At 36.8% G+C, this 12,607-nt stretch overlaps 1 pseudogene; it reads right to left on the bottom strand.

Annotated features, from left to right (window-relative positions):
• Positions 1–9,417: 9,417 nt before the first annotated feature.
• LOC140507980 (ATP synthase F(0) complex subunit C2, mitochondrial pseudogene) lies at positions 9,418–9,764 on the bottom strand (annotated as a pseudogene).
• Between the last annotated feature and the right edge of the window lie 2,843 nt (positions 9,765–12,607).

Below are 12,607 nucleotides of genomic sequence, written 5' to 3'. Positions count from 1 at the left end.
AGGGAGGGCTCCTAGAGGTGTGGTTTTAGGCCTGAAATGTCACTGAAATGCCCAGGTTTCTCTCATCAATGTCTTGTTAGACAAGATAAATGTAAGGGAGTATATGTATATCTGAGTCTAAGATACATACGATTAGTCATTGAGTAATAAATGTTGCTATGACCCACTGCACAGCTCATTCAGTCAGTACACAGCTGGTTAGACTAATAAGTTCTAAAGGTGCAGCTGGTTTCTGTATCAGTAAAGGAGATAATGGTTGTGGCTGGGTCAGGCTGTGTCCTTGCACTGGGGAGAAACTGCCTAGGATAGTGTTTTGAGACTAGGGAGAAATGTGATTTTTAAAGAGAAATGTGATTTTAGAGTTGGGGTCCAAGCACATGCACCCAAGCACTCCATCAGAGGTAGAGAGAAGAGACTCATATTAATAATGGTGTCACAGTATAGCAGCAATCTTGTAAGGAGGATCAGCTATGAAAGACTTAGCTACATTGATCAAGACAATGGTGCAAGACAATTCCAAAAGACCCATGATGAAAAATACTATCTACCTCCAGAGAGAGAACTGATGAATAGATGGGTGAATAGTGCAGATGGATGCATTCTTTTCAAAATTTTGAAACATTATGTTTGGAGAGGATTCTGGGAAGACTGTGGAGTAGACCAGACAAGTTTTGACTCTCCAAATTTCCTCCACAAAAAGAGAACATTGTTTCAGAGGAAACATAGAGCAGCATAAATAAGCAAAAGTAAAGGTAAAGAAGTTGTCCTTCTAAGACAATTTGAGAAGACCCCAGGAAAGACCCGACCTCCAGGGGCAGAGGTTCAGCCTGAGAGAAGTGCAAACAGTTCCAAGATGAATCTGCACAATTAACAAACAACAAGCCCTAGGAGTAGTGGGGGTGGATGGTGGATGGCAGCCTCAGTCTTAGGAACTTTCATCTCATGTAGGGGTCTGATGGCTGATGAAGAGAAGACTGAAGGATCTTCCACTATTGAGGAATGTCAAGCACAATCATGTTGACCATACATGTCCTGGGTTGTGGTTGCAGGGAGGAGTTAGCTCAGACCTGGTGAGTGTAGTAGCAGAGGGACCCTGCTGGCTGTGGGCACTTGCAGGAGAGTAGAGTCCCTGGTTTCAGTTCCAGAGCAGAGAGAACAACAGTAGCTTACAGCCACTTGGGGGATTACAGGGAGCAAAATCACTTGTGGGAGAGCATAGTGAGGGCTCAAGTTATGGTTTAGGAATGGGGAGGAAAGGCCAAGGTTGGGCCCTGGTACAGACCTCAGAAAATAACAGTAAGAAGGATCTGAGACTTGGGGCATCATTCCCCATACCTTGGGGCTACAACTTGATTATACCAATACCTGCTAAAAACAAAATAAAGTGAATAAGCAAAGGAGAAAGAACTCAATCATATATAGCTACTATGGGAACAGAGTAGATCTAAGTCCATATTCAGAGGAAGATAATGGAGCTAAAAAAAATGACTTCTTTTTCAATGAGAAATGTTAAATGACCCCAAGCACAAAAAGAGTAGTTGGAAGTACTTGTAAAGGACTTTGAAAGTCAAAAAAGAGTGACTGAGGAAAAATTAGAAAAAAATAAGAGTATTCCAAGAATATCAAGATAATTCTGAAAAGAAAGTTAACTAATTAGAAATAGAGAATCAAAAACTTAAGGAAGAATATAATTGCTTGAAAATTAAAATTGGGCAAAGGGAAGCTAATGACATTTGAAGACACCAAGAAATAATAAAACAAAATAAAAAGAATAAGAAAATAGAAGAAAATGTGAAACATCTCATCAGGAAAACAACTCATCTACAGAGCAGATCAGGGAGAAATAATATTAATCAGACTATTTGAAAATTATGATAAAAAGAATATTGATACACTATTACAAGAAATTATCAAGGAAAATTTCCCTGAAGTTCTAGAATAAGAAGGCAAAGTAGAAATAGAAAAACTTCACCAATCACTACCTGAAAGATATTCAAGGAAGAAAATTTACAGGAACATCATAGCCAAGTTTCAAAACTCCCAGGTTAAGGAGAAGATATTGCAAGCAACACGAAAAAGACAATTTAAATGTCATAGAGCAACAACAAGGATTACACAAGACCTAGCAGCTACTATGTTGAACAATTGTAGGTCTTGGAATACTGTATTTCATAGAGCAAAAGAGAGGAATTACAACCAAGAGTAACTTAAACCAGCAAATTTTAGTGTAATTCTAAATTTTAAAAAGCAGACATTTACAAACTGAAAGACTATCAAGTATTTGTGACAAAAACAGCAGAACTTAAGGGAAAATTCTGACATATAAGATCCAGGAGAAATAGAAGGTAAGCATTAAAGACCAAATATAAGGTACTCAATAAGGTTAAATAGTTTACTTCTTATATGTGAAAATATCATCAATACTCTTATGCCTGCCATCATTTTTTGTGTAGTTTGAAAGAAAGGTCTGACAGGATGATTAAAATAAACAGTTCAGGGAAAGATAAAAAGAAGCTATTATCTCATAAAAAGGAGACATAAAAGGAAAAAAAATGATACAGAAATAGGGGTGGGGGTGAGGGTGGTTAGTGTTGGAATTTTACTCTGATTGACAATGGGTTAAAGAGAGAAATATGCATATATATGTATACATGTACTTATGTATGTATGTATGTATGTATGTATAAAGGTCCTCTAAATTCAAAAAGAAATAAGAGGGCAAAGGAATGGAGGAGAGAGGGTAAAGGAAGGACTCTTGGAGGGTGGGTACATTAAGTAATAGGAGGGCAAGGTAGCAGCTAGAAGTAAAGCAAAAGAATGAGAAAGGATTGGGTAAATAGAGTGAGAAGGATAGTGAAGAAAAATTAGGAAGAAAATCCTCTATAAGTAATTATAGCTTGGAATATGAATGGGATGAATTTACCCATAAAACAGAAATAGTAGATTAAAAATTTGAATCAAAAATATTTTACTATCAGGAAATACTATCAAAATTAGAGATACACACAAAGATAAAATAAAGGGAATGAGCAGAATTTATGAGAAAGGTTTTGTGAGTTGCAGATATCATCTTCCCATGTAAGCATGTAAACATTTTAAACTTATTAAGTCCCTTGTGATTTTCTTTTCCTGTTTACTTTTTTATACTTCTCTTGAACCTTGAATTTTAAAGTCAAATTTTCTATTCACCTCTGATCTTTTTATCAAGAATTCTTGAAAGTCCTCTACCTCATTGAATATCCATTTTCTCTCTGAAGAATTATACTCAGTTTTGCTGAGCAGGTGATTCGTGGATGTCATTCTAGCTCTTTTGTTCTCAGAATATCATTTGAAGCCCTTCAATTCTTTAATGTACAAGCTACTAAATTTTGTGTTATCCTGGTTGTGGCTCCTGAGTACTTGAATTGTTTCTTTCTGGCTGCTTGCAATATTTTCTCCTTGACCTAGGAACTCTGGAATTTTGCTCTAATATTCCCAGAATTTTTCCTTTTGGGATCTCCTTTGGGAGATGATCAATGGACACTTTCCATTTTTATTTTACCCCCTGGATCTAGAATACCAGAGTAGTTTTTCTTGATAATTTCTTGAAAGATGATGTTTAGGCTCTTTTTGCTGACCATGACTTTCAGGAAGTCCAATAATTTTAAAATTACCTCTCCTGGATCTATTTTCCAGGTCAATTGTTTTTCCAATCTTTTCATTCTTTTGGCTTTGTTTTATTGTTTCTTGATTTCTCATAAACTCATCAGCTTCCATTTGCTCCATTCTAATTTTTAAGGAATTATTTTCTGCAGTGAGCTTTTTGGACCTCCTTTTCCATTTGGCCAATTCTACTTTCTTTTTCTTCATTGGCTTTTTGGACCTTTTTTTTTTACCATTTGGCCTAGTCTGTTTGTAAGGTATTGTTTTCTTTGACATTTTTGGGGGGCTTACTTGACCAAGCTATTGACTCATTTTTCATGATTTTCTTACACCACTTTCATTTCTTTGCCCAGTTTCTCCTCCTTTTACTTGATTTTCAAAATCCTTTGTGAGCCTTTCCATGACCTGAATCCAATTCATATTTTTCTTGCAGGCTATGGATGTAGGAGCTTTGACTTTGTTTTCTTCCTCTAAACGTGTATTTTGATCTTCCTTGTCACTATATTAACTTTGTATAGTTAATTTTTTTCTGTTATTTGCTCATTTTTCCAGCTTATTACTTGCCTTTTAACTGTTTGGTAAGGTAGGGCTCTACTTCTAGGGTGGAAGGTGTACTATCCCAAGCTTCAGGGGTGATGTATGGCTGTTTTCAGGAATATTTCTAGGGAACTATAAGTTTTCAGTTCTTCCAAGGTGACATGATCTAAGGAGAGGTATCATTCTCTCCTGGTCTATACTCTGGTCTGTGATTGACCACATAAATACTCTTTTCTGTCCTGGAACTGTGAGGAGGGTCCCTGCTCCACTCTGTCACAAGCTCTGCTATGCTAGTGTTCCTCCTCAACTTGGGACTGTGACCCATATCTTAATATGAGCAAAGCAACAGAGTCCTGCCCCAATGCTAGCAAAGAGGCTCCTGTAATCTCTTTCTAATGAGTTGATTGAGCCCTTTACCCTCCATGGACTGAGAGCTCCCAAAACAGCCACTACTGCTGCTGATTCAGTCACTCCTAAAGCCTGCTCCTGGTTTCCTGGGTCAGGCCTGTGTTGGGGTAAACTGTGCTGGATTGTGCTCCACTTTCACCTAGGTGTGACAGAGCTTTCCTGGGGACTTTCTAAGTTGTCTTTGACATCTGTGAGTTGAGAGGTCTGGAAATTGCCACTACTGCCAGTGATTCAGTGGCCCTGAGGCTTGCTCAGGGTTTGCTGGGGCTCCATTGACACACTCCCATTCACCCTGGTGCAACAGACCTTTCCTGTCTGCCTTCTAGGTTTGTCTTGGGCTGGACATTTGATTCACTTTTTGTGGGTTCTGCTACTCTAGAATTTATTTAGTCATTTTTAAAAGGTATTTGGAGGAGTTTGCAGGAGAGCTTCAGCAAGTCCCTGCCTTTACTCCACCATCTTGTGGAAAAGTTCTTTAGAGATACCTGTCCATTTCAATTGTTTTCCCCTGAGGACGATTTTATGCCATTCCTTGGACAGTGTCTGGTTGATCAGTGAATGTAAAATTAGCCTGCACTAGATTATCCCCTCAATGAGACATGGATTCTTCATTAGTGAACATTTTTAATTCTATAGCCAGATTATTTACACTATGTTATCTCAGGCAGGCATTTTTGGAGCAAATTTCTTGAGTGTTATTTATTCCAAACACTGACTGGAATTGCCAGGATTTCAGAGTTTGCTTAGTTGGGTAGCCAAGAAGGAGCTGTCTGGCTCCATGTGGTCCTGTACATCTTTCAGCAGACTCAGTGATCCAAATACAGTATCTAACCCAGTAGAAGATGACATGGATTTGGAATAGTCCTTAATAGAGTGTCAACCATTAAATAGTTGCCATGATATAGTTGGGTTTTTTTGTTTGTTTTTTGTAAAAATATTTTTGGACTACTTAAAAAAATCACCTTCCCACAATGTCAATTTTGTACAGTGTACTATTCTGGGAGTTCCAGGAGGAAAAAAAAGTTTAAAGTCTATGTTTAGTAAACTGTGAGAAGTATTGGAAAGTACCATTTTTTTCAGTGATACTGAACTAGGACACCATATTTGAAACAAAATGACTAAAGCTAAGTTGTGAGAAAAGAGAATTAATGATGTGTTGCAGGACTCACTAAACAAATGGAAGGTGCCAGATTTGTTTTTCCACTGTGGCATGGCTCTTCTCCATTGCCATCATTATACTGGTAATAAATGATGGCCTCTAAAAATAAAACAAAATATTCATTTTAATAGAATAATATTTTTTATTAATTGTTTTTGAGGATGTTGCCTCTATTCTCTAGTTTGCCCAGATTCTTTTGGATACTGACTTGATTATTCAGTGTGTTGGCTATGCCTGCCAGCTTTGTGTCATCAAGATATTTTATGAGAATGCCACTTATACTTTTATGCACGCTAATGATAAAAATTGTAGACAGAGGGTTGATGAGATCCCTAATAGTGTAGTGAGATGTGAGAAGAGGAACTGAAATAGAACCTTATGGTACCTCTACTGCTAGAATAGGGAATATGGATTATAATCCATTTTAAGAGCCTGAGCTGGAGCTGTCAAACAAGTAGCAGGAAGCCAAGGGGGGAAGCAATGTCACAACAATTATCCTGGGTGAGCTAGGTAGTCAACAGGGTTGCGTATTGCAGAGAGGCCAAGAAGGATGAAGACTGAGGAAAGGTCATTGAATTTAATAATTAAGAGTTCCCTCGGAAACTTAAAGAGAATAGTTTGATTTAAGTGGTAGGGAAAGAATCCAGACTGGTAATGAGTGATTAAGAAGTGAGTACATGGCACATAATGATATTCTAGGATACAGGAAAATCATTTATCTTTTTAATCTTTCTAAAATATTTCATCTTTGCTATCATGTGTACCTAAGAGCATAATACTAAGCAACAGTAGGACTTTGTATAGGTCAGAGATTAAGAAAAATTTCAGCCTGCGCTTGGGCCATTGTAGTACATTTCTTTTTAATTTTTCTAAATTTAGTATTTTATTTTTCCTGTTACATGTAAAAACAATTTTAACATTTTTTTTTCAAAACTTTGAGTTCCAAATTCTCTCTCTTCCTCCCTCTCAACACCTGCATGTTGAGAAGGCAAGCAATTCAATATAGGTTATGCATATGTAGTCATGCAAAGTACTTCCATAAGTATTTCCATGTTAGGAAAGACTAATTGTGTTTCCCTCCATCCCATTCCTCCCCCTTTTTATTCTATTTTCTTCCTCCTTTCACCCTATTCCTCCTCAAAAGTATTTTCTTATGACTAGTCCTTCCTCTAATCTGCCCTGCCTTATATTCCACCCCTTCTCTTATCTTTTCCCCTTCCTACTTTCCTGTAGGGTAACTAAGATAGATTTCTATACCCAGTTGAGTATGTATGTTGTTCACTCTTTGAACTGATTCTGATGAGAGTAAGGTTCACTCACTCACCTTCACCTCCCCCTCTTCCCCTCCACTGTAAAAGCTTTTTCTAATATCTTTTATGTGAGAAAATTTAGCCTAGTCTACCACTCCCTTTCTCTTTTGGCCAGTACATTCCTCTCACACTCCTTACTTTTATGTCTTAGATATCATCCCTTCATATTCAGTTCTCACTGTTCCATCTCTCTCTCTCTCTCTCTCTTTCTCTCTCTCTCTCTCTCTCTCTCTCTCTCTCTCTATATATATATATATATATATATATATATGTGTGTGTGTGTGTGTGTGTGTGTGTGTGTGTGTATGTGTATACATACATACATATATATATCCCTAAGTACCCTAACAATGAGAAAGGTCTTATGAGTTATAAATATCATCTTTTTCATGTGGGAATGGAAGCAGTTTACCTTCAATAAGTCCTTTATGGTTTCCCTTTCCTGTTTCGCTTTTTATGCTTCTCTTGAGTCTTCTGTTTGAAAGTCAAATTTTCTATTCAGTTCTGGTCTTTTCTCAAAAATGCTTGAAAGTCCTCTCTCTCACTGAATGTTCATTTTTCCTCTGAAGGATTATATTCAGGTTTTCTGGACAGGAGATTTTCAGTTGTAATCCTAGATTCTTTGCCTTCCAGAATATCATATTCCAAGTCCTCTGATTATTTAATGCACAAGTCTTGTGCTATTCTGACTGTAGCTCCCCAATGCTTGAACTGTGTCTTTCTGGCTGCTTGCAGCATTTTCTCCTTGACCTGGAAACAGTGGAAGTTAGCTCTAATATTCCTGGTAGTTTTCCTTTTGGAATCTCATTTAGGTGGTGACTGATGGATTATTTCAATTTTTATTTTACACTCTGGTTCTAGAACATCAGGGTTGTTTTCCTGGATAATTTCTTGAAAGATGATTAGGCTTTATCTTTTGATCATGACTTTCAGGTAGTTCAATAGTTTTTTTTCCCTTTTTTTTCATTTCTTATTTTTTTTGTATTAATTTTATTTTTTTTTTCAGTGTTTTACAATCACTACCATACAACTTAGGCTGTTTTTTCCCCTTCTTTCCCCCTCCCTCCCCAAGATGGCATACAATTTTACATACGTTCCATATATACATTCCTATTAAATACATTTTCACTATAGTCATGTTGTGTAGAAGAAGTAAAATGAATGGGAGAAATCATATAACAAATCAAAATGTAAAGTAAAAGAAAATGATCTGCTACATTCTGTGATTGAATTCCAAAGTTATTTCTCTGAGTATGGAAGGCATTTTGCCTTAAAAGAACATTGGGCATTTTTTTTTTAAGTGCTTGCATTTCAATGAAGTTCCAAGTCTACCAGAAAAACCTCTCGCACACTGTGGTGACTGCTGTGCACAAAGTTCTCCTGGTTCTGCTCCTTTCACTCAGCATCAGATCATATAAGTCTTTCCAGGCCTCTCTGAAGTCTTCCTGTTCATCATTTCTTATAGCACAATAGTGTTCCATTGCATCCATATACCATAATTTATTCAGTCATTCCCCAATTGATGGGCATCCCCTTGATTTCCAGGTTTTGGCCACCACAAAGAGGGCTGCTATAAATATTTTTGTTCATGTAGGACCCTTTCGTATTTTTATGATGTCTTGAGGATACAGTCCTAGAAGTGGAATTGCTGGGTCAAAAGGTATGCACATTTTTGTCACCCTTTGGGCATAGTTCCAAACTGATCTCCAGAATGGTTAGATCAGCTCACAGCTCCACCAACAATGGATTAGTGTTCCAACTCTCCCACATCTTCTCCAACATTTATCGTCTAACTGTTCTGTCAGGCTAGTCAATCTGATAGGTGTGATGTGGTATCTCAGAGTTGTTTTGATTTGCATCTCTCTGATCAATAGTGATTTAGAGCATTTTTTCATACGATTATAGATATCTTTAATTTCTTCCTCTGAAAACTGCCTGTTCATATCCTTTGACCATTTATCAGTTGGAGAATGACTTGTATTCCTGTACAGTTGACTCAGTTCTCTATGTATTTTAGAATTGAGGCCTTTATCACAGATACTAGTTGCAAAAATTCTTTCCCAGTTTTCTGTTTCCCTCCTAATCTTTTTTTCCCCAGCTTATTAATACAGCATTTATTTGTCTTCCCTCTGTCAAGCCCTGAGCCTGTGGCTTTCCCCAGGACCACCTGGTAAGATGGACGGGGAGGTATTCACAGGCTGCAAGAGACATGAAAGGACCAGGATGAAGAGGAACATTCAGAAATGTTGGGGGATAGAAATGGCTCCATCATATGGCAAAGAGTATGAGGAAGGCCATCATCAGGCAAAAAAGCCCCATGGCCTCAGAAAGTGAAAAGCCCAGGATGGTGTAGGAAAAGAACTACTGCTTCAAGGAGAGGTTCCTGGCATAACCAATGATGAGACTTCCAAATGCTGTCCCAATACCAGCTCCAGAGCCAGCCACCCTCACAGTGGCAGCCCCAGCTCCAATAATCTTGGCTGCTGTGTCAATTTACCTTGAGATGGTGCTAGTTTGGAATCCACATCTGGGGACAAGTGAGGTCAAGGGATCTGATGTTGCCAAAATGCTGAGGTTCTCATCTGTCTGAACCTCTGGCCGTCTTAGTACCACTGCAGATAAAGGTCTACTCAGTAGCTGAGAGCTGCTCCTCACAAGGGCAGGGGCAGAGATGAGCTTAGTGAAGGCATACATTCTCAAGGGGTGAGGGGCAAAGCTGAAGAGGTGCTGGCAGAGCAGAGGAGACAGAGAGGGGTTCCCTCCTAATCTTGGTTGCATTGGGTTTGGTTGTGCAAAAACTTTTCAGTTTAATGTAATCAAAATTATCCATTTTGTATGCCATAATGCTTTCTATATCTTCTTTAGTCAAAAATTCTTCACTTCCCCACAAATCTGATAAATACATTAATCCTTGCTCCACTAATTTGTTTATAGTATCAATCTTTATACCTAGATCATGTACCCATTTGGACTTTATCCTTGTGTACAGTGTCAGGCATTGGTTTATGCCTATTTTCCACTACACTTTTATCCAGTTTTCCCAGCAATTTTTGTCAAACAGTGAGTTCTTATCCCAGAAGCTGGGTTCTTGGGTTTATCAAACAATAGATTGCTATATTCATTGCCTGCTATGTCTTGAGTGCCTAGCGTATTCCACTTGTCTACCCTTCTGTTTCTTAGCTAGTAGGTGGTTTTGATAATTGCTGCTTTATAAAACCATCTGAGATCTGGTAGAGCTAGGCCACCTTCCCTAGTATTTCTTTTCACTAGTTCCCTTGCTATTCTGGACCTTTTGTTCTTCCAGATGAATTTTGATATTATTTTTTCCAGCTCTAGAAAATAATTATCAGATAGTTTGATTGGTATGGCACTAAATAAGTAAATTAATTTAGGTAAAATTGTTATTTTTATTATATTGACTCAGCCTACCCATGAGCAACTGATGTTTTTTCACTTACTTAGATCTGACTTTATTTGTGCAAAAAGTGTCTTGTAATTGTGTTCATATAGTCCCTGGATTTGTTTTCACTGGTAGACTCCCAAATATTTTATAGTGTCTACCCTAGCTTTAAATGAGCTTTCTCTTTCTATCTCTTGCTGTTGGACTTTGTTAGTAATATATAGAAATGCAGAAGATTTCTGTGGGTTTATTTTGCAACCTGCAACTTTGCCAAAGGTGTGTATTATTTCAAGTAGTTTTTTTACTTGAATCTCTGGGATTCTCTAAGTATATTGTCATATCATCTCCAAAGAGTGATAACTTAGTTTCTTCTTTGCCTATTCTAATTCATTCAATTTCTTTTTCTTCTCTAATTGCCACAGCTAGCATTTCTAATACCATATTGAATAATAGTGGTAATAATGGATATCCTTGTTTCACCCCTGATCTTATTAAAAATGCATCTAGCTTGTCTCCATTGCATATAATGCTTGCTGAGTGTTTTAGATAGATACTGCTTATTATTTTATGGAAAGTTCCTTTTATTCCTATATTCTTCAGTGTTTTTTAATAGGAATGGGTGTTGTATTTTTTCAAAAGCTTTTTCTGCATCTATTGAGAAAATCATGTGGTTTCTGTTAGGTTTGTTGTTGATATGATCAATAATGCTAATAGTTTTCCTAATATTGAAACAGCCCTACATTCCTGGTATGAATCCTACCTGATCATAATGTATTATTCTCATGATAAGTTGCTATACTCTTTTTGCTAAAATCTTATTTAAAATTTTAGCATCTATATTCATAGAGAAATTGGTCTATAATTTTCTTTCTCTGTTTTGTCTCTCCCTGGTTTAGATATCAGAACCATATTTGTACCATAAAAAGAATTTGGGAGGACTCCTTCTTCCCCAATTTTCCCAAACAGTCTATATAGTATTGGAATTAACTGTTATTTAAATGTTTGGTAGAACTCACTTGTAAATCCATCTGGCCCTGGAGATTTTTCCCTAGGGAGTTCATTGATGGCTTGTTCAATCTATTTTTCTGAGATGGGATTGTTTAAGTATTCAACTTCCTCTTCTGTTAATTTGGGCAATTTATATTTTTTAAAATAATCATCCATCTCATTTAGATTGTCAAATATATGGGCATAAAGTTGGGCAAAGTAATTTCTAATTATTGTTTTTATTTCCTCCTCATTGGAGGTGAGTTCACCCCTTTAATTTTTGATATTGATAATTTGATTTTCTTCTTTCTTTTTTAATCAAATTGACCAAAGGTTAATCAATTTTATTGGTTTTTTTCATAAATCCAACTCTTACTTTTATTTCTTAGTTCAGTAGTTTTATTAATTTCAATTTTGTTAATCTCTCCTTTGGTTTTCAGTATTTCTAATTTGGTGTTTACTTGGGGATTTTAGTTCCATAATTTTTAAATGGTCTCTCCTGAATCTACTCTCCAGGTCAGTTGTTTTTCCAGTGAGATATTTCACAAGTATTCACATATTTTTTCATCCTTTTGGTTTTGTTTTATTGTTTCTTGATCATTAGCTTCCATTTGCTCCATTCTAATTTTTAAGGAATTATTTTCTTCAGTGAGCTTTTGGACCTCTTTTTCCATTTGATCAATTTTGCTTTTTAAGGCATTCTTTTCTTCATTGGCTTTTTGGACCCCCCCCCCTTTTTTTTTTTTACCATTTAAGTTGTTATTTTCTTCAATATTTTTGTGTCTCCTTTATCAAACTGTTGACTCATTTTTCAAGATTTCCTTGCATCACTCTCATTTCTCTTCCCAATTTTAACTTTACCACTTACTCAATTTTCACAATCCTTTTTGAACTCTTCCATGGCCTCTGATCAATTTATATTTTTCTTGGTGGTTTTGGATGTAGAAGCTTTGACTTTATTGTCTTCTGAATGTGTATTTTGATCTTCCTTGTTACCATAATAACTTTCAGTAGTACGAGATTTTTTCCCCAGATTTTCTGTTCATTTTTCCAGCTTGTTACTTGACTTTTAACTGTTTGTTGAATTAGGCCTCTATTTCCAGCATGAAGGGTGCATGCTCCCAAGCTTCAGGGATTTTGTGCAGCTGTTTTCAGAGATGCTTC

Source organism: Notamacropus eugenii, chromosome 5, assembly GCF_028372415.1.
Source record: "Notamacropus eugenii isolate mMacEug1 chromosome 5, mMacEug1.pri_v2, whole genome shotgun sequence".
In the NCBI taxonomy this organism is placed as follows: domain Eukaryota; kingdom Metazoa; phylum Chordata; class Mammalia; order Diprotodontia; family Macropodidae; genus Notamacropus; species Notamacropus eugenii.
The sequence above is the reverse complement of the archived record's forward strand: the minus strand, read 5'-3'. Positions and strand labels throughout refer to the sequence as shown.